General features: G+C 41.2%; 1 protein-coding gene across 1 annotated transcript in view; it reads right to left on the bottom strand.

Moving 5' to 3' along the window:
- gpr158a (G protein-coupled receptor 158a) overlaps positions 1 to 25648 on the bottom strand; it is a 597333-nt gene that overhangs the window by 383251 nt on the left and 188434 nt on the right. The gene's annotated exons all lie outside the window — the stretch shown is intronic.

Here is a 25648-nt window from a genome sequence, read left to right as displayed (position 1 = left end):
TCTTATATAACTGGAGTAAAACATTACTAGTCATGCAGTGAAATCCTCTTTGTTTTCCTCATTACTGGCTGTATCTGCATGTTAACTTTCAGAGGCCCAGGTACAAGAACAGCCGGACACCTCTGAACATTAATAACTTTCAATGTCTCACCATTTAAAAAATATTTCTCCTTTCTACTTTTTGTTAATGTGAACGCCTTCACATTTTTCTACATCTTATAATATTTGCATTGTCATTTGTCATTTAATTAGCTGGTCCATTTTGCATCATCCCCACAGTCCACACAACCTGCATGTTTTGCAATATTAGCAAACTCTTGTGCATTACACTTAAAGTCACTCATCTAAATCAATGATTTAGATAATAAATAGCCAGGCCAGATAACATGCAGCCTCACACTATTCTCAGCTCCCCAGGATATTTCCTTGATTTGTCTCTTGGATGGTAACTTATCAAAAACCTTCTATAAGTCTAAATACATATCAACCGATTTGACCTTATTTATTCTGCTTGTTATTGTAGTCGTAGATAATAGTGGTGTTCCTGTGCCACTCACAGGAGTTCACATACAAGCAGGGTTGCCAATAAAGTTCAGTTGAGTACCCTGCATGTTGGTGTCTAATGTGCTCTGCATTATCCCTCAATAACAAACACTAAATGGTGTCAGAAGTGGTTGATCATGAATTGGTGCTACAGACCAAGTGAGATCCCCAGCAAGAAAGAACTTACAGTAAGACTGTTCTTGTTCGCATATATCCATGAAAAATATCCAGAGACTTATCAACATAAACTGCCTTTGATAGTTTGCTAACTGTATGCACCATGAGGCATGAGCTGAGAAAGGGCCAGGGTTGCTAAGCTACACCCAAAATTGGATACATTTTTAACAAACTGTGGGGCACTAGCCTGGGGAAGTGCTCAGGGATACTGACACAGCAGAGAAGTCAGAGAAGTTAGTCAAACTCTCAAGGAGAGAAGAGTTTTGTATTCCAAATAAATAAAATAATAAACAGACCAACAAACATGAAAATGGAGCAAATAGTATCAACTACTTACCTAATAAAAACCCCGAGACATTTGATTTCTCTAAATCAAGGGACTTTGAGAGATGCTTCGGACACTTTAAGAGATTAGGGTTGTAAGCAATCTCACTTAGGCTTCAGAAGAACATCAAGCAAGCACACTGATATTCTGCATGGGTGGCAAAGCAGATGACATCATGGGTGAATTAGGACTGACAAATGCTCAGAAAAAGGAGTACAAAAACGAGCAGGACCAATTTAAAGAATATTTCACAGAAAAGCTAAATATGATATATGAGAGAGCAAATTTCAAGTCTAGAAAACAGGAGCCAGATGAAAGTGCAAATGACTTCATCATAGCATTGTATGTCCTGTCACACAACCGTGTATATGGAAATCTAAAAGATGAGCTCATTAGAGACAGGATTGTTGTCTGGCTACTAGACATCAAATTGTCAGGGAGACTTCAGTTGCAGGCAAATCTCACACTAGATAAAGCTATTACTATGGTCAGGCAGAGTGAAAATTTCATCTGCAGCAAATAGATCTCGGGCACAAAAATGATGCTGAGGTAAAGCTAGAAGCTGTACAAAAGAAGGGTATAATCAAGGTGCAGTCAGCAAGACTACAGAAAGAGGTGACAGTAGAGCTCAGCTCAAACAAAACAGACAAGCGAGACAAAGAGCAGGTAAAATGTCCAACTACAAGAGATGAGACAAGTCTCCATTCCAAGTCAAAGAGCTCTGTCCAGCAAAAGAAATGAAATGCCACCAGTGCAATAGAGTTGACTATTATAAAAGCCAGTGTCACTCAAAAACAGTTCTTCAGGAGGTCAAAGAAGGTCATGATTCAGATGAAGAGAGAGCTTTCTTTGGGACTCCAGATTCAAATAGACAAGGCTGGTGTACTACGGTTCAGTTGTAGGGTGAGGCAGTGACACTCACAATGGACACTGGGGCAGATGTCACAGCCTTCCCTGAATATCTGTTCACAAAACTGGTGAAGAAAATGGGCATCATGCTATACCCAACAACCAAAGTAGTCATGGGACCAGGGAAGCTGAGGGCGGCACTATGATAGCACTAGACAGTGACTTTTTGAGATCATCTGCAGAACAGCTTAATTTCCACCTTTAATGTCTCTCTTTTTCCTTTTCAAGGTGGATGGGGTTCAGTCAAGGAACCTGACTAGCGCTACACTGAAATTTCAGTTCTTTACTATGTTGGTTTCCAGTCTCAGAGCTCACCAGCCAGCCATTTTTCAATATACCTGGAAGACAAGTGCACCTTTAGGGTTTCCGAGCCTTTGCAGCCCTGGGACGAGCTAATTCTAAATCAGTGCCACAGACTGAGGTGTCCGGGGAGACAATGGAATATTAGGAACAGCAGATCAGGTGTTGAAAGGCTCTGCACTTGGATCGTTCTTTCTCTCTCTCTCTTTCTCTCTTTCTCTCATTAATGGGGGAGAGTTACTGATTCTCAGGTCAGAGAACCCGGGGGGAAAAAGTGACACAGCAGACTTTAACACTGTAAATCAGTGTTTTTTTTGTCTTGTTTGTCTCCCCCCTCCCTATGTTACACCTCCCTGTCCTTTTATTAGGGAGAAGGAGAGCCTGTCATATGTCAAATTGTCAGGTGAATGATTTTGTTGTACTGCAGATCATGGTCTTTCTTGATTGCTTTGCTATTGCTTGCTTGGTGACTGAAGGGTGCTGATTTTTTTTTTGCTCCCTCCGTGGGGGAGTGGTGATGTTTTCCTGCTGCTTGCGCATGGGGGGAGTGGGGGCGAACTCTGGGTTTCTAACATTTTTACTGTCACTTACTCCTTCTTCCATCTGTAAAAAATGAGGAACAGTTAAAAGAGGATCTCTATGTTCAGAATCTCTTCTCACCACTACTGGGATGACATGCCATCAAGAAGCTGAACCTCATTGCAAAGTTGGATTTGCTAAGCAATGTTCAGAGGCAGGAGGAGTACCTGGAGTTGTTCACAGGCCTGAGGGTACTGAAAGAAGAATACCTTATCCAACTGAGACCAGGAGTGACATCCTCATTTCTGACCATAGCAAGGTCATTGAAGCACAAAGCCAAAGCTGAACTTGAGAGAATGGAGGTGCTTGACATCAAGACTAGCGTGAATGGACCTTCTGACTGGTGTGAGGGCATTGCTCCTGATCCCAAGCCAGATGGCACAGAGAGGATCTGTGCTGATCTAACGAAATTGAATAATGCATTGAGGTGGGAGAAGCCAATACTGTCCTCTGTTGAGTACACATTGGGTATGCTGGGTGGAGCAAAGTTCTTCAGCAAACTAAACTCAGGACTCTGGCAGATCTGTTTAGCTCCAGAGTTACAGAAGCTCACAGCCTTTATCACACCATATGGACACTATTCCTTTAAGAGATTCCCTTTTGGCCTCTCATCGGCCCCTGAACTCTTTGGATGAGGGTAAACCAAATTTTGAAGGACTAGAAGGAGTAATCTGCAGATGGATAATATATTCATCCTTGGAAACTCGAGTGAGGAATATGACAAAAGAGTGGAAGCTGCCTTGGAGAAATTGAAACAGGCTGGATTCACCCTGAACAAAAAGAAATGTGAATTCGCAAAATTGGAGGTAAAGTTCTTTGGCCACCAACTGTCCTCAGAGGGAGCACGACCACATTCAGACAATCTGGCGGGAGTTCAGAGCATGGCAAAACCAATGAATGGATCAGAGATCTGCAGTTTCCTTGGCATGGTAAACCAGCTGGGAAAGTTCATTCCAGATTTTGCCGAGAAAACAAAGTCAATACTTGACCTCCTCTCTACGTTTTGACCTGGGATACACCACAGGAGATATCATTCTCATCACTTAAAGCAGAGCTACTGAAATCGGCGTTCTTTGATCTGAACAAAGCAACCAAGGTCTCAGCAGGTGCCTTTATCTTTGGCCTGGGGAGAGTACTCATGAAACACTGCAGTGGTGTATGGAAAGCAGTGACATTGACATATGCATCAACAGTACTGACTCCTACTGAACAGTGATATACCCAAATAGAAAAGGAGACACTTGCTCTCGTGTGGGCTTGTGAAGACTTCAACTGCAACTTGTTAGGCACTAAGTTCCTACTTGAAACAGACCACAAGCCACTTGTCAGCCTCCTCAGCTCGAAACACTTGGATGACTTAAGTCCAGATCTGCAAAGATTCAGAATGAGGCTTATGCAATACTGTTATGACATTGACCGTGTCCCCGGCAAACCTTTCATAACGCCAGACACTCTATTGAGATGGCATGCAGAAGTGAGTGTATGGAAGCTGACTCTGCCCTCATTGAAGATATCAACATCTACTTAGCTCAGATACTTGAAAACTTTCCTGCAACCAGATGAAATCCATCCTGAGTTGAAAAAGGACAAAATCTGCAGCATGTTCATTTGATACTGTGAATTTGCCAGCTGTTCCAAAAGGAGTTCACAATCTCAAACCTTATTGGCTTGAAAGATAGACACTCATCATCCTTGATGGTTTGCTGGTAAAGGGCTCTAGACTCGTCTTTCCTGCTTCTTTGCATGCCAAAATCATCAGTCAAATAAACCAATGACATTAAGACATTGAAAAATGTCACCTAAGAGTGAGACGATCCATGTGGTAGTCTGGTCTGAGTTCACAGCTGGAAGATTATGTAAAGCAGTGTGAAGCATGCAGAAAACTGCTCAAAAATCATGCTGAACTTCTCTGTGCTACAGAATTCCCCATCGTCCCATGGCAAATTTCAGGCACAGACACTTTCAAGCTGAAAAGAGACAAATACATTATCACTGTGGATTACTACTCATGGAATATTGAGGTGTCCAAGATATCTGCTACATCCTCAGCCAGTTATATAGCACCGGAAAGCTGTATTTGCTCACCATGGAATACGATGAGTCAGACAATGGTCCACAATTCACCTGCTCAGAATTCAAAACCTTTGCTAGGGACTATGAGTCTAAACACCAGACAAGCAGTCCAGAGTACCCACAGGCAAATGGAGAAGTGGAAAGAGCAGAGCAAACTGTTAAGAGTCTGCTACTGAAGGCAAAAGACTCCTACAAAACACTGAAAGCTTATTGCTTCACACTTCTTGCGAATGGCTACAGTCCATCAGTGCTGAAGACAGGCCAGAGACCGAGAACAAGCCTGCCCATTCTTCCATCCCTTCTCCAACCTCACTTACTGGACTTAGACCAAGTGAGAAATTTTGAGACAACACAGCATGAGAAAACGAAGACATGCATGACCTCAGACACAGAGCGAAATCTTGGTCGCCGCTCAGGAGTGGTGAAGCTGTTTGCGTTTCAGACCAACTCACAAAGGAACAATTGTCCGGAAGCATGTTCCACAATCATTTGTGATCAGACACCACATGGTGAAATCAGGCGATACAGGTACGTGCTCGTGCACCTTCAAAGTCCACTAAATGTAATGAAGAAGAAATAGCGTGATCTGATCCTTATGAAGGGGACCACTTAATTGAGGTGGACAAATCTGTTCAAGAATCTCTATCCTTTCCAATACTTCCAGGAACCTGTACCAGATTGGATCATTTATCTGTCCTACCACAGAGATATACTTGATAGTCTAATAGCTTAGGGCAAGTGACTAAAAATAACAATCCTTTCACTTTGCTGGAGTGTTCAGGCGGTCTACTCTGACCTCCATTAGATTAAGAATTTTTAAAAGAGAGTTCTAATGTTGAAAACATTTCACAAAATGAGACTGTTCTTTAAAAAAAGAAATGGTGAAAAAACAGGAGGAAAACGAAGGGAGAGAGACCATTAAAAAGCGAAAGATAGTTATAATGTTGGCAGTTCCTTTTTTATTTATGTAAGGAGCATGAGTTATGAGGTATGGGTAAAGTGAACTGAATCGCTCAATTTCAGTGACTATAATTCCTAAGCAGTTCTATGGACAAGAAGCACATAACTAGTTTTTCATTTTTTTTTTTAAGAAGGGGAGATACAGTGGTACAGTAGTTACTAGTGTTATTCTTATGCCATTCACGTAGCCACTCTCACAAGGGACGAGTTCACATACAGTGCAAGCTGAGTTATCGATAAAGTTCAGCTGAATATCCTGCTTGCTGGCATCCTGGTGTGCTCTGCACTATCCCTCAATAATGAAAACAACAATAACAACGCGAGAAAACTCCATCATTATTGTCACATGATTACCTTTTCATCAATTCAAGATAACTGCTCAGTCTTACTATCATTCATTATAATAAATTCCAATGCTTTCCCTAGTACCAATGTCAAGGATACTGGGTTGTGTTCATAATCATTACCTCCATATTCATCTCTGTCAAAATTTTAGGATGGAAGTGATCAGATCCTTGTGATTCATTGCCTACGTGCCTCATTAATTTCTCCAGCATGTTTCTTCAGTCATGCTAATTTCTCTGGGCTCTTTTACTCTTGAAGAATGATCTAAATTATTTGATTGTGCATCATAGTTTGAATGACTTGCTGACTAGAATGTTATCCACACCTTTCCCGCAGAAGCCTGTGAAATTATGCTGCAATGGTCTCATGAGCCAGTGCTCTCAGTAGCTGTGAGCTATAGTTTGGCAGACTCTGCACATGTTGGATAGCTCTCACAATGCCTTGTCTTTTCTGGGCAAATCACTACTGCTTTTACATTAGTAATAACCAAATACAAATAAAGTTCTTCCACAGAAAATTAAAAAAAAACTTGCAAATGCTGGAAATCTAAAATGACCTTAAAGATTAACTCTGTTTCTCCTTGAAAAGATGAGATTCGGCCAGCTGAGAATTCCCAGAGTTTTCTGTTTTTAATGTTATTACTTAAGTTCCTCCATTATTCTACTTTATTAGATATTTGTGCCGAAGAGGTTCATCAAGACCTGGGTTAGAGAGTATTAGCTATATGGAGTAGCTGGACAAAATTGAATTGTTTTCTTTTTACCCTGCCAGAAGTTGGTGGAACCTGAGGGAAGTTAATAAGATTATGAGAAATATGGATAGGGAAGATAGTCAGAACCCTTTCCCCAGGGTAGATAAGTCAAATACTAGAGCATAGCTTTAAGGTAAGAGGTAGGGAATTGAAAGGAGATGCACGGTCAGGTTTTTAACATGAGGAGTGGTAGGTGCCTCAGATGCATGGCCACTAGGATGGTAGCAGCATCTATGGTAGGAGAGCTTAAGAGATATTTAGACAGACACAATGGACATGGAGTGAATTAAGTAATGGAGACCATGTGCAGGCAGATTGGTCAGTGAGGAACTCTGTGCGGCCAGTAATATATTCTATAAGAGCAAAGCAGTTAGTAGAGCTGCAACCACACAGTTCCAGTGATCTGGGTTGCTCCCGATCTCCAGTGCACTCTGTGTTTAATTTGTGTATTCTCTCCATGAATGCACGTGTTTTACCTGGGTACTCCAGCTTCCTCCCTTATTCTAGAAGCACGTGGTATATTGCCACTAGTATGTAGGTGAATGGCAGAATTTGGTGGTGGGGGGGCAGTGCTGAGTGCTTGATAGAAATAAAATGGCTTAAGTTAGACTAGTGTGAAATTGGGTGCCTGGTGGCGGCCAATTATATATAAAAGTCAGGGAGAAAGTTAAATGGAAATAAGAGAGGCAGAGAGAGAGAGAGAGAGCTTGTGAAAAGACTGCCAACAACATCAAAGGGAATTCAAAGATATCCCATGATCACATGGAAAGGAAAATGCTGTCTGAGGAACAATGGATCCAATCAGAGATCAAAAAGGAAATTTATTCTTGGAGGCGGTGGACATCACTGATGTACTAAATGAGTATTTTACATCACTCTTCAGTACAAAAGAAAACGTTACTGAAGTCCTGCTATCGGAATATGTCTTTGAGAGTCTGGATGAGGTAACAATTGATCGCAATGTACTGGAAAGGCTAGCTGCACTTAAAGTGGATAAGTGATCTGGTCCAGATGGGATGCAACCATGTCTATTGGCAGACATTAGAGAGGAAATTGCAGGGGTCTAGGACATAATCTTCCAGGCCACATAAGTGGCAACAGTCCTCCTAGTTCTAAGGAATGTAATGGAACAATACTGAGAACATTGACTACGAATGTAAGAATGAAAAGCAGTGTACAGTTCATTCTTGTAAACATCTTTTTTTTACAATGAATAAAGTTTATTTTCATTTACAAATAATCTGTCAATAGCTATACAGCTATACAGCTAACTGTCAAACAGTGATGTAGACAGTTTCTATCCTGCTGTTATAAGACAATTGAATAGTCCCTTAGCTTAATAAGATTGACAATTGACCTCACAATCTGCCTTGTTATAGTCTTGCACCTTGTCGTCTGCACTTTCTCTGTAACTGGCACAATTTATTCTGCAGTCTATTATTGTTTTCATTTATATTACCACAATGTACTAATGTGATTAAATGACCTGTATGAATAGCATGCAAAACAAAGATTTTCACTGAATAACAATGCATGCAACAATAATAAATTAATTCACCAAACTTGCAAGTATTGCACCTTGTTCAATAATAGTTGTAGGAATATACCCAGAAACTACAGACTGAGCAGTTTAACCTCAGTTGTGGGAAAAATTTAATAAACAATAATCAAGAACAAAATCATCAGTCATATGGACACATGTGGATTGATGAACAAAAGTCAGAATGTATTTACTAAAGGTTAACTATGAGGGTCAATGAGGATAATGAGATTAATATTGTATATATCGACTTCTAAAAGTCACTTGACAAGATACTACATAATGAACCTGTCATTAAGACAAAAGGCCATGGAATAAGAGGGTCTACAAGAACTTGTCAATACAAAAGGTCATCTAGAATTTTTTTTACCTTAAGAGGAAAGTGTATAGTAGAGTTCCCTGGGGATTGGAATGTTCTGAAACTTGTTTTGTAGGAGATTATCTCCAAATTTGCAGATAATACAAAATTTGGAAGCATAGAAAAATTTACTGAGGATAATAATAGAATTCGAGGAAATATAGATGAGCTGGGAGAATGGGCCGATAGACAGCAAATGAAATTTGTTGCTGAGCGAGAGAGGAGGTACTACTATCTGATAGGAAGAGTGAGAAGAGGGAAATACAGGCTATAATTTTAAGAGAGGTACAAGAACAGAGAAATCTGTGGTAATTGTACACTGTTCATTAAACACAACAAGACAGGTTGAGATGGTGGCAAAAAATGCCAATAGGATCCTGGGCCTTGGAACAAAACAAAATGTGCATTTGGCCACTGCTGGAATATTGTGTCCAGTTCTGCATGTTAGATTCTTGGAAAGACTAGAAGATTTTAGAATATATGCAAAAGAAATTTCAAAAGTTCAATGTTCGAAGTTCCAAGTAAATTTTATTATCAGAGTACAGGTATGTCACCAGATGCAACCCTGAGATCATTTTACTGTGAGCATCCTCAACAAATCTATAGAAAAGTAATTATGACAGGGTCAATGAAAGGTCATCCTGAAGACAACAAACTGTATAAATGCAAATATAAATAAATAGCAATAAATAATGAGAACATGAAATAACAAGGTAAAGAGTCCTTAAAGTGATAGCAGTGATTAGGAACTTCCATTATGTGACAAGCTGAAGCCATATTCCATGCAGCAGAGAAAATTGCAAAATGATTTAATATAGGTATTTAAAATATGAAGGGTGGAACAGAGATGCAAGAGCACACAGATGCCGAGCAACACACACAAAATATAGGAGGAAGTCAGCAGGTCAAGCAGCAACTATCGAGGGAAATAAAAAGTCGATGCTTTGGGCCAAGAACTTTTATTAGGACGCCCCCCCCCCCCAACATTTTAAGTGTGTTGCTCAAGATTTCCAGCATCGGCAGGATCTCTTGTATCTCTGTTAGAATTTCAATTTCCTCAAAGAATTCCAACTGATTTGCCAGCCAAGATTTCCCATGCAAACTTTGCCTTATTTTGTCACGTGCCTCCAATTATACCAAAACATCATCCTTAATATTGGACTCCAACATCTTCCCAACCACTGAAAGCAAGCTAACTGGCCTATAATTTCCTCTCTCTTTCCTCACTCCCGTCCTAAAGAGTGACATTTGCAATTTTCTAAATTCAAATGATTCTTGAAAGATCACTACCAATGTCTCCATGATGCCTCAGCTATCTCTTTCACACCCTGAGGTGGAGTCTATCCATTCTGGGTGACTTACCTACCTTTCAGCTTCCCAAGCACCTTCTCCATAGTAATTGCAACTACACTCACTTCTGCCCCCGATACTCTCGAAGATCTGACATACTGCTGGTGTCTTCCGCAAAATACTTACTGAGCTCATCAGCCATTTCTTTGTTCCACCCGCACCCCCACCCCCACCATTGCCACCTATCCAGCGTCATTGTTGAGTGGTCTGATATCCACTCTTGCCTCTCTTTTACTCTTTATATATTTGAAAAAAAACTTTTAGTATTCTCTTTTAATTATTGGATAGCTTACCCACATCTCCGCTTATTGCATTTTAGTTGCCTTCTGTTAGTTCCTAAAAGCTTCCCAATCATTTAGCTTCCCATAGTTTTTTGCTGTATTATATGCCTTCTCTTTTCCTTTTATGCTGTCTTTGACTTCCAATGTCAGCCACGGTTGCCTTAAGAATACTTCCTTATATTTGGGATGTATCTATCCTGTGCCTTTGGAAGGTACGGCCCAGATCCGGGTCAGGATCCGTTCAGCAGTCTTATCACAGATGGAAAGAAGCTGTTCCCAAACCTGGCCGTACGAGTCTTCAAGCTCCTGAGCCTTCTCCCGGAGGGAAGAGGGACGAAAAGTGTGTTGGAGGGGTGGGTCGTGTCCTTGGTTATCCTGGCAGCACTGCTCCAACAGCGTGCGGTGTAAAGTGAGTCCACAGACAGAAGATTAGTTTGTGTGATGTGCTGTGCCGTGTTCACCATCTTCTGCAGCTTCTTTCGGTCTTGGACAGGACAACTTCCATACCAGGTTGTGATGCACCTGAGAAGAATGCTTTCTACGGTGCATCTATAAAAATTAGTGAGGGTTTTAGGGAAAGGCCAAATTTCTTTAGTTTTTGGTCATAGTCATAGTCATAGTCATAGTTTATTGATCCTAGGGAAAATTGGTTTTCATTACACTTGCACCATAAATAATAAACAGTAATAGAACCATAAATAGTTAAACAGTAATATGTAAATTATGCCAGTAAATTATGAAATAAGTCCAGGACCAGCCTATTGGCTCAGGGTGTCTGACCCTCCAAGGGAGGAGTTGTAAAGTTTGATGGCCACAGGCAGGAATGACTTCCTATGACGCTCTGTGCTGCATCTCAGAGGAATGAGTCTCTGGCTGAATGTACTCCTGTGCCCACCCAGTGCATTATGTAGTGGATGGGAAGCATTGACCAAGATGCAACTTAGACAGCATCCTCTTTTCAGACACCACCGTGAGAGAATCCCGTTCCATCCCTACAACATCACTGGCCTTACGGATGAGTTTGTTGATTCTGTTGGTGTCTGCTACCCTCAGCCTGCTGCCCCAGCACACAACAGCAAGCATGATAGCACTGGCCACCACAGACTTGTAGAACATCCTCAGCATCGTCCGGCAGATGTTAAAGGACTTCAGTCTCCTCAGGAAATAGAGACGGCTCTGACCCTTCTTTTAGACAGCTTCAGTGTTCTTAGACCAGTCCAGTTTATTGTCAATTCATATCCCCAGGTATTTGTAACCCTCCACCTTGTCCACACTGACCCCCTGGATGGAAACAGGAGTCACCGGTATCTTAGCTCTCCTCAGATCTACCACCAGTTCCTTAGTCTTTTTCACATTAAGCTGCAGATAACTCTGCTCACACCATGTGACTAAGTTTCCTACCATAGACCTGTACTCAACCTCATCTCCCTTGCTGATGCATCCAACTATGGCAGAGTCATCCGAAAACTTCTGAAGATGACAAGACCCTGTGCAGTAATTGAAGTCCAAGGTGTAAATGGTGAAGAGAAAGGGAGACAAGACAGTCCCCTGTGGAGCCCCAGTGCTGCTGATCACTCTGTCGGACACACAGTGTTGCAAGCACACGTACTGTGGTCTGCCAGTCAGGTATTCAAAAATCCATGATACCATGGAAGCATCCACCTGCATCGCTGTCAGCTTCTCCCCCAGCAGAGCAGGGCCGATGGTGTTGAACGCACTGGAGAAGTCAAAAAGCATGACTCTCACAGTGCTCTTTAGTTTTCTCAGGAAATAAAGGCATGGTGGGCCTTCTTGGCAGTGGACTCTGCTTAGTTGGACCAAGTTAGGTCATTTGTGATATTGACCCCGAGGAACTTAAAGCTTTTGACCTATGCCACTTGTGCACCACCGATGTAAATTGGGTCATGCGGTCCACTACTCCTTCTGAAGTCAACAACCAATTCCTTCGTCTTGCTGACGTTGAGGGATAGGTTATTGTCTTCGCACCATGCCACCAGGTTCTTAATTTCCTCTCTGTACTCAAACTCATCATTACCCGAGATATGGCCTACAATTGTTGTGTTATCCTCCAGCATTTTGTGTGCGTGTGGCTTTGGATTTCCAGCATCCGCAGATTTTCTCAAGTTTGTGATACCATCCAGGTGTCTCTTTCACTTCCACAGAATCTCCTGTCTGCTCCTCTGACCCTCAACACAGGTGCCTCTCAGGGCTGTGTACTAAGCCCCCTCCTTTACTCTCTGTATACCCATGACTGCGTAGCCACCCACAGCTCCAAGCTGCTAATTAAATTTGCAGACAACATTGCACTGATTGGCCAAATCTCAAATAATAATAAGGTAGCCTACAGAGAGGAAGTCATCACCCCGACACAGTGGTGTCAAGAAAACAACCTCTCCCTCGTTGTTGCAAAAACAAAGGAGCTGGTTATGGACTACCGGAGGAATGGAGACAGGCTAACCCCTATAGACATCAAAGGATCTGGGGTTGAGAGGGTGAACAGCTTTAAGTGCCTTGGCATAAAAATCACCGAGGATCTCATGTGGTCTGTATATACTGGCTGTGTGGTGATAAAGGCACGACAGTGCCTCTTTCACCTCAGGCGGTTGAAGAAGTTTGGTATGGCTCCCCAGATCCTAGGGAACTTTCTACAGGGGCCCAAATGAGAGCATCCTGACTGGCTGCACCACTGCCTGGTATGGAAACTGTACTTCCCTCAATCACAGGACTCTGCAGAGAGTGCTGCGGACAGCCCGGCGCATCTGTAGATGGAACTTCCCACTATTCAGGCCATTTCATAAGACAGGTGTGTAGGAATGGCCCAAAGGATCACTGGAGACCAAAGTCATCCCAACCAGAAACTGTTCCAGCTGCTACCTTCCTGGAAGAGGTACCGCAACATAAATGCCAGGACCAACAGGCTCCAGGACAGCTTCTTCCATCAGGCCATCAGACTGATTAACTCATGCTGATGCAACTGTATTTCTATGTTATACCGACTATCCTGTTGTACATAATATTTATTAAAAATTACTCTAATTGCACATTGCATATTTAGACAGAGACGTAACGTAAAGATTTTTACTACTCATGTAGATGAAGGATGTAAGTAATAAAGTCGATTCAATTCAATAACTACAGAATCCCCTTTCACAACAGCACACCTCTTCTCCCCCTTCCCTTCCAAGACACGGAGCCAGACTCAGTGCCAGAGACTATGTCATTGTGGCTTTCCTTGGTACGTCATTCCCCCCAGCAGCACCCAGAGCAGTATACATATTATTGATAGTTATGGCCACAGTGGTACCCTGCACTGGCTGCCTATTCCCTTTCCATCTTATGACAGTCAACCAGCTCTCCACTTCAGACAACCTAGGGGTGACTACCTCCCTGTAGCTTCCATTTATCATCTCCTCAATATCCTGTACGAACTGAAAGTTATCCAGCTACAGCTCCAGTTCCTTAACATGCTTTATAAAGAACTGCAGCTGGGTGCACCTTATGCAGATGTAGTTCTTATACAGAGCTGCTAAAAACTGAACAAGCCTATCTACTGTAAGCATCCTGCGGCTGTGCGAGTCTGTAATTCTATAGTAATCCAAAAGTTTGAAGGCAAGATATGATAAATTTAGGTTAAACTTGTATAGAATATTAAATCTTAGCTGAAATAATAAATCTCACCAAAATGACATAGAAGTTCATAGAAGAGATTCTATCACTCATTGTTATTGCAGAATCATAGTGAAGACAGGGGAAAATTAATTGAAAATTGCTTTTTTTGGGGAGGGTGGGGTTGCTTTTCGGAGGAATGTGAAAATAACGTGGCTATGGTTCCAATTGCCCTGAACAAATGCTATCCCAGATTGCTGACCTTTAAAGGTTGATAAATGAAAAGAATGAAATGGGTTGACCATTATTATTACGCTGCAGCTATCAGGCAAGTTAATTCATTCTGATTTCCTCTTTCTCATTGCAGAGAAAATTCTGTGCATGTCATCAGGGATTCCTGCGATGAAATACTGAATGACATCCAATTTATCAAAAGATAGGCAGGGTAATAATATTAAGCAACATACATCATGTTTACACCTGAGTTCCAATTTCGAGAGCGTCACTCAGTACCCTTGCAAGCAGTTCTGTATCAACTGTGTACTATCTCTTATTATTTTGGTTACATCTGTTATTATTTAGTCAGCTTTTGCATCACAACAGTTGTTGTTCCTTTTGGATTAGCAGATCTATTTATTCTGAAATAAGTTTGGGTAATTGTGCAGCCAACTTGTCTCATGTCAACAAAGCCTAGTTTAGAAAAAACTTCAATGTTATTTTATTTTTAAGTATTTGCTGTGCTTTTTGGCATAGCTACATGAAAAGGATGGGACCTGACAGCATTAAGTACAATGGATTTGTTGCTAAATTACTGGCTAACTGGCTAGAATTCTTGACCACTGACTGAAGGACATGCATATACATCCCATCATGACAGAAGTAAATCAGAAACTTAAATAAAAACTAGCTTTAGCAATGGCAACTATGAAATAACTCCATTGGTTTAAAAAGCTGTCTGGGTCAATTGCGTTCCTCAGAGAAAACAATCTAGGATTACTATCTGTTCTGGCCTATATGTGACTGTAGTCCCAACTTCCCAACTTCTGCCTTTTGCTCACTGGTGGCAGCACTCTGCTATGGGGAGAGTGGACTGCCTTTTGATTGCTGATGGGATCATTCTGCTACAGAGAGGGAAAGGCCTGCCACTGGGCCCAGAGAATGTTACCCAGGTTTTCGGTGTTTCGGATATGGACTTGGACTATAGACTTTTTATCGGTCTTATAGTTTTTTTATATTTTGCTTTTTGCCTGATCTTTCTCTGTTTTTGTGTGCAGGGGAGGGGGATTTTAGGGGAGTTGATGTCTTTATTTGATTTTATTTATTTTTCATGCCGGAAGAAGTTAATTGGGGGTTGATGATCATGCTGCCGTTCTTCTCTTTTCTTTCCTGGTTTCATGGCAACCTTAACATAGAAACATAGAAACATAGAAAATAGGTGCAGGAGTAGGCCATTCGGTCCTTCGAGCCTGCATCGTCATTCAGTATGATCACGGCTGATCATCCAACTCAGAGCCCTGCACCAGCCTTCCCTCCATACCCCCTGATCCCTGTAGCCACAAGGGCCATATCTAACTCCTTCTTAAATATAGCCAATGAACTGGCCTCAACTGTTTCCTGTGGCAGAGAATTCCACAGATTCACCACTCTCTGTGTGAAGAAGTTTTTCCTAATCTCGGTCCTAAAAGGCTTCCCCTTTATCCTCAAACTGTGACCCCTCATTCTGGACTTCCTCAACATCGGGAACAATCTTCCTGCATCTAGCCTGTCCAATCCCTTTAGGATTTTATACGTTTCAATAAGATCCCCCCTCAATCTTCTAAATTCCAATGAGTATAAGCCTAGTTGATCCAGTCTTTCATCATATGAAAGTCCTGCCATCCCAGAAATCAATCTGGCGAACCTTCTCTGTACTCCCTCTATGGCAAGGATGTCTTTCCTCAGATTAGGGGACCAAAACTGCACACAATACTCCAGGTGTGGTCTCACCAAGGCCTTGTACAACTACAGTAGTACCTCCCTGCTCCTGTACTCGAATCCTCTTGCTATGAATGCCAGCATACCATTCACCTTTTTCACCGCCTGCTGTACCTGCATGCCCACTTTCAATGACTGGTGTATAATGACACCCAGGTCTCGTTGCACCTCCCCTTTTCCTAATCGGCCACCATTCAGATAATAATCTGTTTTCCTGTTTTTGCCACCAAAGTGGATAACCTCACATTTATCCACATTAAATCGCATCTGCCATGAATTTGCCCACTCACCTAACCTATCCAAGTCACCCTGCATCCCCTTAACATCCTCCTCACAGCTAACAGCTTCGTGTCATCCGCAAACTTGGAGACGCTGCATTTAATTCCCTCATCTAAGTCATTAATAAATAACTGGGGTCCCAGCACTGAGCCTTGCGGTACCCCACTAGTCACCGCCTGCCATTCTGAAAAGGTCCCGTTTATTCCCACTCTTTGCTTCCTGTCTGCCAACCAATTCTCTATCCACATCAATACCTTACCCCCAATACTGTGTGCTTTAAGCTTGCACACTAATCTCCTGCGTGGGACCTTGTCAAAAGCCTTTTGAAAATCCAAATATACCACATCCACTGGTTTTCCCCTATCCACTCTACTAGTTACATCCTCAAAAAATTCTATGAGATTTGTCAGACATGATTTTCCTTTCACAAATCCATGCTGACTTTGTCCGATGATTTCACCGTTTTCCAAATGTGCTGTTATCACATCTTTGATAACTGACTCTAGCATTTTCCCCACCACCGATGTTAGGCTAACCGGTCTATAATTCCCCGGTTTCTCACTCCCTCCTTTTTTAAAAAGTGGGGTTACATTAGCCACCCTCCAATCCTCAGGAACTAGTCCAGAATCTGAAGAGTTTTGAAAAATTATCACTAATGCATCCATTATTTCTTGGGCTACTTCCTTAAGCACTCTGGGATGCAGACCAGCTGGCCCTGGGGATTTATCTGCCTTTAATCCCTTCAATTTACCTAACACCATTTCCCTACTAACATGTATTTCCCTCAGTTCCTCCATCTCACTGGACCCTCTGTCCCCTACTATTTCCGGAAGATTATTTATGTCCTCCTTAGTGAAGACAGAACCAAAGTAGTTATTCAATTGGTCTGCTATGTCCTTACTTCCCATAATCAATTCACCTGTTTCTGTCTGCAGGGGACCTACATTTGTCTTAACCAATCTTTTTCTTTTTACATATCTATAAAAGCTTTTACAGTCAGTTTTTATGTTCCCTGCCAGTTTTCTCTCATAATCTTTTTTCCCTTTCCTAATTAAGCCCTTTGTCCTCCTCTGCTGGACTCTGAATTTCTCCCAGTCCTCAGGCGAGCCACTTTTTCAGGCTAATTTGTATGCTTCTTCTTTGGAATTGATACTATCCCTAATTTCCCTTGTCAGCCATGGGTGCACTACCTTCCTTGATTTATTCTTTTGCCAAACTGGGATGAACAATTGTTGTAGTTCATCCATGTGATCTTTAAATGCTTGCCATTGTATATTCACCATCAACCCTTTAAGTGTCATTTGCCAGTCTATCTTAGTTAATTCACGTCTCATACCTTCAAAGTTACCATTCTTTAAGTTCAGAACCTTTGTTTCTGAATTAACTATGTCACTCTCCATCTTAATGAAGAATTCCACCATATTATGGTCACTCTTACCCAAGGGGCCTCTCAGGACAAGATTGCTAATTAACCCTTCCTCATTGCTCAATACCCAGTCTAGAATAGCCTGCTCTCTAGTTGGTTCCTTAACATGTTGGTTCAAAAAATCATCCCACATACATTCCAAGAAATCCTCTTCCTCAGCACCCTTACCACATTGGTTCACCCAATCTATATGTAGATTGAAGTCACCCATTATAACTGCTGTTCCTTTATTGCACACATTTCTACTTTCCTGTTTAATACCATCCCCAACCTCACTACTACTGTTAGGTGGCCTGTACACAACTCCCACCAGCGTTTTCTGCCCCTTAGTGTTATGCAGCTCTACCCATATCGATTCCACATCCTCCCAGCTAATGTCCTTCCTTTCTATTGCGTTAATCTCCTCTCTAACCAGCAATGCTACACCACCTCCTTTTCTTTCATGTCTATCCCTCCTGAATATTGAATATCCCTGAATGTTGAGCTCCCATCCTTGGTCACCCTGGAGCCATGTCTCTGTGATCCCAACTATATCATATTCATTAATAACAATCTGCACTTTTAATTCATCCACCTTGTTACGAATGCTCCTTGCATTGACACACAAAGCCTTCAGGCTTGCTTTTACAACACTCTTAGCCCTTATGAAATTATGTTGAAAAGTGGCCCTTATTGATTTTTGCCCTGGATTTGCCGGCCTGCCACTTTTACTTTTCACCTTACTACTTTTTGCTTCTACCCTCATTTTATACCCCTCTGTCTCTCTGCACTGGTTCCCATCCCCCTGTTGTGAACTAACCTCCTCTCTCCTAGTCTCTTTAATTTGATTCCCACCCCCCAACCATTCTAGTTTAAAGTCACCTCAGTAGCCCTCGCAAATCTCCCCACCAGGATATTGGTCCCCCTAGGATTCAAGTGTAACCCGTCCTTTTTGTACAGGTCACAGCTGCACCAAAAGAGGTCCCAATGATCCAAAAACTTGAATCCCTGCCCCCTGCTCCAATGCCTCAGCCACGCATTTATCCTCCACCTCATTGCATTCCTACTCTCACTGTGACGTGGCACAGGCAGTAATCCCGAGATTACTACCTTCACTACCTTGAGAAGAAGCATTTCAGAATTGTATACTTTGATAATAAATGAATGTTTGAATGATCTGGTTGACTCTGAACTGCCTCCTTGGTGTTGGAGCAATTAACGATGGGCCATAAAAATGCCAAATGATGCTAAAAATTTACATATCTTGTGAATCAATTAAAAAGGCCCATTTCTAACTGAACATGTGCTTGAGCTAAACTAATCCTTCAGGTGTGGTCTGGGGAAGCATAGGACACTTCAGGGAAAAGGCATACTGCTAATCTGATATCCACTGTGACCACTTCATGTCTGAATAATATGCTGCACCACATTGCAGCTACTTGGATCTTTTATATACTTTTTACTCAATAATATTTTTGGTCTGATATTTTCAACTGACCCTATTTCATACTTTTGAAAATATGTTAAATTCTCACTAATCTTCAGGTATTCTGCTTATGTGAATGTATTGATAATGCTATTGCAACTTTTAAAAGCCACAAAGCATCGCAACAAACAATTAAAATCTCCATTTGTGGAAGAACTTTTTAACCAGTAAAATATTCTGAGCAGCATTGTGGATCTACATTTCATACTAAGTTGCACAAACAGAACAAACAGCAAAGCATTTTTTTTCAGAAAGGTGAATTTACAAGAATATCTGAAATTCAGAAAGAGAAATGGACCGACTTAGAAAAGGAACTCAGGAATCAAGGACCTCAGTAGCTGAAGGTGTGCAGATAATAGTAAGGGAATAACAATAAAGGGGACCACAATGGAGGATTATAAGCATAAAACCTCAAGTGAGTTTATTTCAACAGCAATACATAATTAACATAAAATATTCATGTATTTGCATTCTACACCTATATCAATCTACTTAGAAACTTACATGACAAAACACCCTAGAATTCCTGTTGCAAATATTCACATCAGCCTTACTTCCATAAGTACCCTTCAAATAAATCTGCTCAGCCAAATCTTTAGTAACTGGTTCCAGTTTTCATGTCTTCACAACGAATGGGCAAGCACAATTATATTTTTTAGCCCTGTGGCTGGGGCTGCCTGACAAGAAGAAAATGCTTTCAACTGACTCCTCAAGTGGAAAGAAACACAATAGAATTCATCTCCGGGAATTGAGATCATAATTATAAATAACTTTTAAATAGATACAGCGATGCTCATCTTTTTAAGGAGCATCAAACTGATTAGTACTGACTGATTCATTCTCTGAGATTTCAAAACGCCTCCTCTCATGGGAGTTTTCCAACTGCCTCAGGATTAACATATTCTCCTTATTTATGCCCTAGGAGTTGCCATGACTTCCCAGAACTGAAAAAAAACCCACAAATTCTAATAGGAATTACATGTTAAATAAACTCATCTATTAGACTATAAGACAGAGGACAAAGAAGCAGAATTAGGCCATTCAACCCATCAAATCCGCTCCATAATTGGAACATGATTGATTTAATTTCCCTCCCAACCCCATTCACCTACCTTCTCCCCATAACCTTTGGCATTTTACTCATCAAGAACCTATCAACCTCTGCTTTATATATTCCCAATGACTTGGCCTCCACATCCATTATGGCAATGAATTCCAAATACTCACCACCCTCAAGTAAAAGAAATTCCTCCTCATCTCTGTGGTAAAGGAAAGTTCTTCTATGCTGAGACCGTGCCTTCCGGTCCTGGACTTCTACAACTGGATATATCCTCTTCACATCCACTTATAAACCATCAGACCAAAAGAAATGGGAGCAGAATTAGGCCACTTGGCCCATTGAGTCTGCTTTACCATTCCATCAATTCTGATTTATTATCTCACTCAACCCCATTCTCCAGTTTTCTCCTCATAAATTTTGAAGCCCTAATTAATCAAAAACAACTTAAACTCTGTCTTAAATATACCCAATGTACTGCACAGCCATCTGAGGCAAGTAATTCCACATATTGACCTCTAAAGAAATCTTTCCTCATCTCTGTTCTAAATGGATGTCCCTCTGTTCTGAGGCTGTGTCCTGGACCTAGATTACCCCACAACTAGGCCTTTCTATATTCAATAGGTTTCAATGGAAACCCCCTCAATCTTCTAAACTCCAGTGAGCATAGGCCGAGACCCATCAAGCACTCCTTATATGTTAACCCTTTCATTGCTGGGATCATTCTCATGCACCTCCTCTGGACCCTCTCCAATGTCAGCACATCCTTTCTTAGTTATGCAGCCCAATACTGCTCGCAATACTCCAAACGTAGCTGATAAATGCCTTATAAAGACTTAGCATTTCATCCTTAAGATTGTTATAGCTGGGGACAAGCTCCCACTACCTATTAAATGCTCCTAATGCGTGCGCCTCAAGTAGCCTCCGACAACCAACTTCAGCTCCTGGCCTCCACGTGCAGCTTAGCTACTAAGCCCAGTGGAAAAGTTTCTACAACAGGAGAAGGGGCAAGTGTGGGTTACTGGCACCTTAAAACCAGATGTTTCGGGCAGATAAGGCTTGTCAGCCACGGATGGCAGCTCATCTAGGAGAAAGCTTTGGGAGTGAATCCTGAGGGTAAAATCCAGAGCTGCAGTCTCAACGGCAGTTCTACGTTGAATTCAATGCTGTCTGGCAACTCCAGCAACGTAGCTGGTGCCAAACAGTATAGGTCTCTGCCGGTCCTTTGGGTTCATCAGATACGTGGAGAGGGGGAGCTTGCTACATGGGCAACAGCATGCTCTCCATATTGTACTGCCCAGGTTTGCGTATCTAGATAGCTAAGACACAATGACAATGTTCAACTCTGACCAACAGAGACCTCATTACATCCTTGCTTTTATATTCTAGTCCTCTTAAAATGAACGCCAACTTTGCAATTGCCTTCATTACCACCAACTTAACCTTCAAGTTAAACTTTAGGGAATCCTGCACTAGGACTCCCAGTCCCTTTGCATCTCCGATTTTTAAATTCGCTCCAAATTTAGGAAGTAGTCTATGCATTTATTTCTTCTACCAAAACGTATGAGCATACATTTCCTTACACTATATTCCATCTGTCTCTTCTTTTTCCATTCTCTTAATCTTCTGCCGACTCCTTGCTTCCTCAGCACACCTTGCCCCTCCACATGTCTTTGTATTGTTCACAAACACAGCCACAAAGTTATCAATTCTGTCATCCACATCACTCACACAGCATCTCTTACATTTCAGGTATCTTTGTTGCTAAGTGCATCTCATCTGGATCCCCAAAGGAAGGGCATAATTAGTTCTAACAAGTCAGGCACCAATAATACATCTTAGTGGGTGTCTTTAATCCTGTTTTGTAGGAGAGTAACCATGTACCAGCTGTGTGGGATCACAGATATTTAACTTGCATTTACTTCTATTTACTGTCCAACATTAGACACCTTCTCCCCAATGTTCATCAGACTTTGATCTTTGGCAGTTTTTTGTTGTCCTCACCCACAATCAAAGTAAAAGCATTTTGCCAGAAATTCTTCGTAATTTCTGCTTCAATGCTTAATATAAACAGTTCTTCCATTAATACCTATTTCTTGAAAATGTATGATAATGATTTCTCATTTCCACTTCTTTGGAATAAACAGGAAGGCACGATTCTGTGGTCTGGGCCCAGAAACCGCTAATATTAAATATGTAAGACATGCTGGTACTAGTGTTAGGAATTTTACTTATTAACTTCATTTCTAAATTTTCCTTTTTTTGCATGTCAGTGTAATACACCAAATATAATTCTAATTGCTATTATTGTTGTGTTATCTTCTCAATAACTTTGCAGCTCAATCTTATTCCCCAAATTGTAATAGAATATCGTATCTATGAATGTAGCTCTTAGTTATTGGGTTCATTTGATTTGTACTGAAGTTGAGTCTTCAGCTGGAACTATTTGCCCCATCGTACTTTTATGCTGCTTACTTCTGCCATTCAAATCCTACTATTGTATCATATCATAGTCTCGGTACCAGTAACTACATAATATCTCATATACAGTATGATCAAACTAATAGCTTCTGCAGATTCCAAATCACTTCCATATTTACCACCAACCAAATACATTTTTATTTCATTTTTAATAATCTTCTAATTTTTTAAGATGGACATTCCTGGATCTTCTGTTCCTTAATACGATTCAAAATGTCCACATGAAGATCTATCATCTTTTTTTTGCTCTCACGACTTCCTATGCCTTTACAGTACTTTGAAATTATCTGTAACTAACCAATCCATGTTCTCTTGAAATCATTCATCATGTTTCAACACAGAATCCGGGTATACCCCTGTCATTATAAAGCACAAACATTTACAGTTTGAATATGTTTTCAGCTGATTGCAATCTTTATTCTAATTAAGCATTTGTACATTGCTTTTAATAATAACTAACTTTATTTTCAGCACAGGTCTAATATTCTATATTAATAAAGGGCTCACATTCATTTCAGCATGCATTGTATCCCTCTGGTTTACGCTTGAGTTTTCTTCAAAATTCCTCATAGACTGAACAAATTCAGGCTGACTAATGTTGGTTAGTTCATGCTTTGTCCTTCGTACTTACCAGCCTCATTGTGTATCATTAATTCTACAACTCTCATGTGGTTCTCTATTCATCTTTCAACATTTTTGCCCTTCTCTGTTTGCCCCAGGCCACACAGTGGCACTTTCTTGACCCTTTACCCCTATTTCTTCAAACAGAGGTACTCCCACACACCTGTTGGACCAGGATTTAGATCAAGTAATGATGAAGGATTGCCGAGATATAGTACCCTATTATCAGAGTATTGTGTGACTTGTAGGCAAATTTGCAGGTAGTGATGCTTCCATACTCTTGAAGATTTTACATGCTTGGCGCTGGAGATCCAGGGTTTGAGGGGTGTCATTGGAGAGACATAGATGGAACACCACATTGTATTTTTAAGATAACACACATTGCAGACACTATGCACTATTGGCAGACAGAATAAAGATTCAGGATTATAGATGGAGAAGCAAACAAGCAGCATGCTTTTTCTTTGAAGTATCAGGAGATTGAATGAATTGTTGCAGAATAATTAATTTCTCAACTGCTCTTCTAGCCAAAATTTTATGTGGCTGGTCCATCTGAGCTTTTGGTCCCTTGCACTATCCCAACCATCCCCACCTCCATCACCCTCAAAAATGACTTAGACACGGTCATGACAATGGTTGCAGAATGTCATTGCCAGATCCTTTTACTTGTTATGTATCAGCCAATGCCTGAACATTGTTGAGGTTTTGCCCATCATTGAACGAACTGCTTCATTTGCTGCGAAGGAATTCAATGTAGAGCAATTATCAGTGGAGCTCCCCTCTATTGACATTATGCTGGAATGAAGGGCAGTAATAAAGATGATTAGGCCTACGACATTGCTGATGGAACCCTTGTGGTCTTGTCCTGGTACTGGGATGATTGACCTCCAGTACCACAGCTACTTTTCTTCAAAAGGTATCTTCCCTTTGGTGTATTTTCCATTAGATACCCAGTGGCTTTAGTTTTACCAGAGACTTTTGCCCCTTTAACATTAACAGAGTTAAGAGCAGAGACTCTCAATTCACTTCTGGAATGCAGCTCTGTCTTAAGGCTGCAAAAAGGTCTGGAGCTAATTCCTGAGTGCAAGTCTTTTTGTACCACAGTTCAGATATTTTCTGTTCCCAATCTTTGTTATATCCAATATTCTCAATAATATCTTGCTATTACAGAGTGTGAAACAAATTGGCTGAAGACTGGTTTCTGTGCAGATAGGAATCTCAGGAGGAAGTAAACATGATTTGTGAATTCTTCAGCCTTGTCTTTAACATTCATATTCTGGGCACTGGGGTTGCTGATGAGAACGATGCTTGAGATTTCTCCTTGAATTAGCTGGTTAATCGCCCACTGAAAGTCACAACCAAATCTAGGACTGCAGAGTTTTGATTAGATCCATTGCTTACTGCTCTTTGTTTGCTATTTAACATGCCTGTAATTGCAGCTCCTCCAGATTAGCACCTTATTTTTAGATATACTTGGAGCTGCCCTCAACATGCTATAAGACCATAAGACCAGAAGACATTGGAACAGAATTAGGCCACTTGGCCCATCAAGTCTGCTCTGCCATTCCATTGTGAATGAATTATTATCCCTCTCGACCCCATTCTCCTGTCTTCTCCCTGTAACCTTGAAGCCCTGGCTAATCAAGAACCTATCAACCCCCAATTTGGCCTCCACAGTCATCTGTGGCAATGAATTCCACAGATTCACACACACACTCACTGGCTACAGAAATTCATCCTCATCTCTGTTCTAAATAGATATCCTGCTATTCTGAAGCTGCGCCTTCTAGTTCTAGACCTCTCAACTATAGGAAACATCATCTCCACATCCACTTTATCTAGGCCTTTCAATATTCAATATTCTACGTCCTCTTTTCTGCTTTTATGCTGTTTGTGACTTCCTTCATCAATCTCCCTTTAGAATACTTCTTCATCTTTAGGATGTATCTAACCTTCACCTTCTGAATTGCTCCCAGAAATTCCAGCCATTGTGTTCTGCCATCATCGATGCTAGTGTCTCCTTCCAACCAACTTTGGTCGACTCCTCTCCCATACCTTTTGTAGTTACCTGTAGTACTGATACATCTGCTTTAGTCTCTTCCTCTGAAACTGCGGATTGAATTCTATCATATCATGATCACTGCCTCCTAAGGACTCCATTACCTTAAGCTCCTTAATCAATTCTGGTTCATTGCAGAACATGCAATGCAGAATTGCCTTTCCCATAGTGGGCTGAATTACAAAAGGC

This window comes from Mobula birostris, chromosome 3, assembly GCF_030028105.1.
Source record: "Mobula birostris isolate sMobBir1 chromosome 3, sMobBir1.hap1, whole genome shotgun sequence".
Lineage (NCBI taxonomy): Eukaryota > Metazoa > Chordata > Chondrichthyes > Myliobatiformes > Myliobatidae > Mobula > Mobula birostris.
The sequence above is the reverse complement of the archived record's forward strand: the minus strand, read 5'-3'. Positions and strand labels throughout refer to the sequence as shown.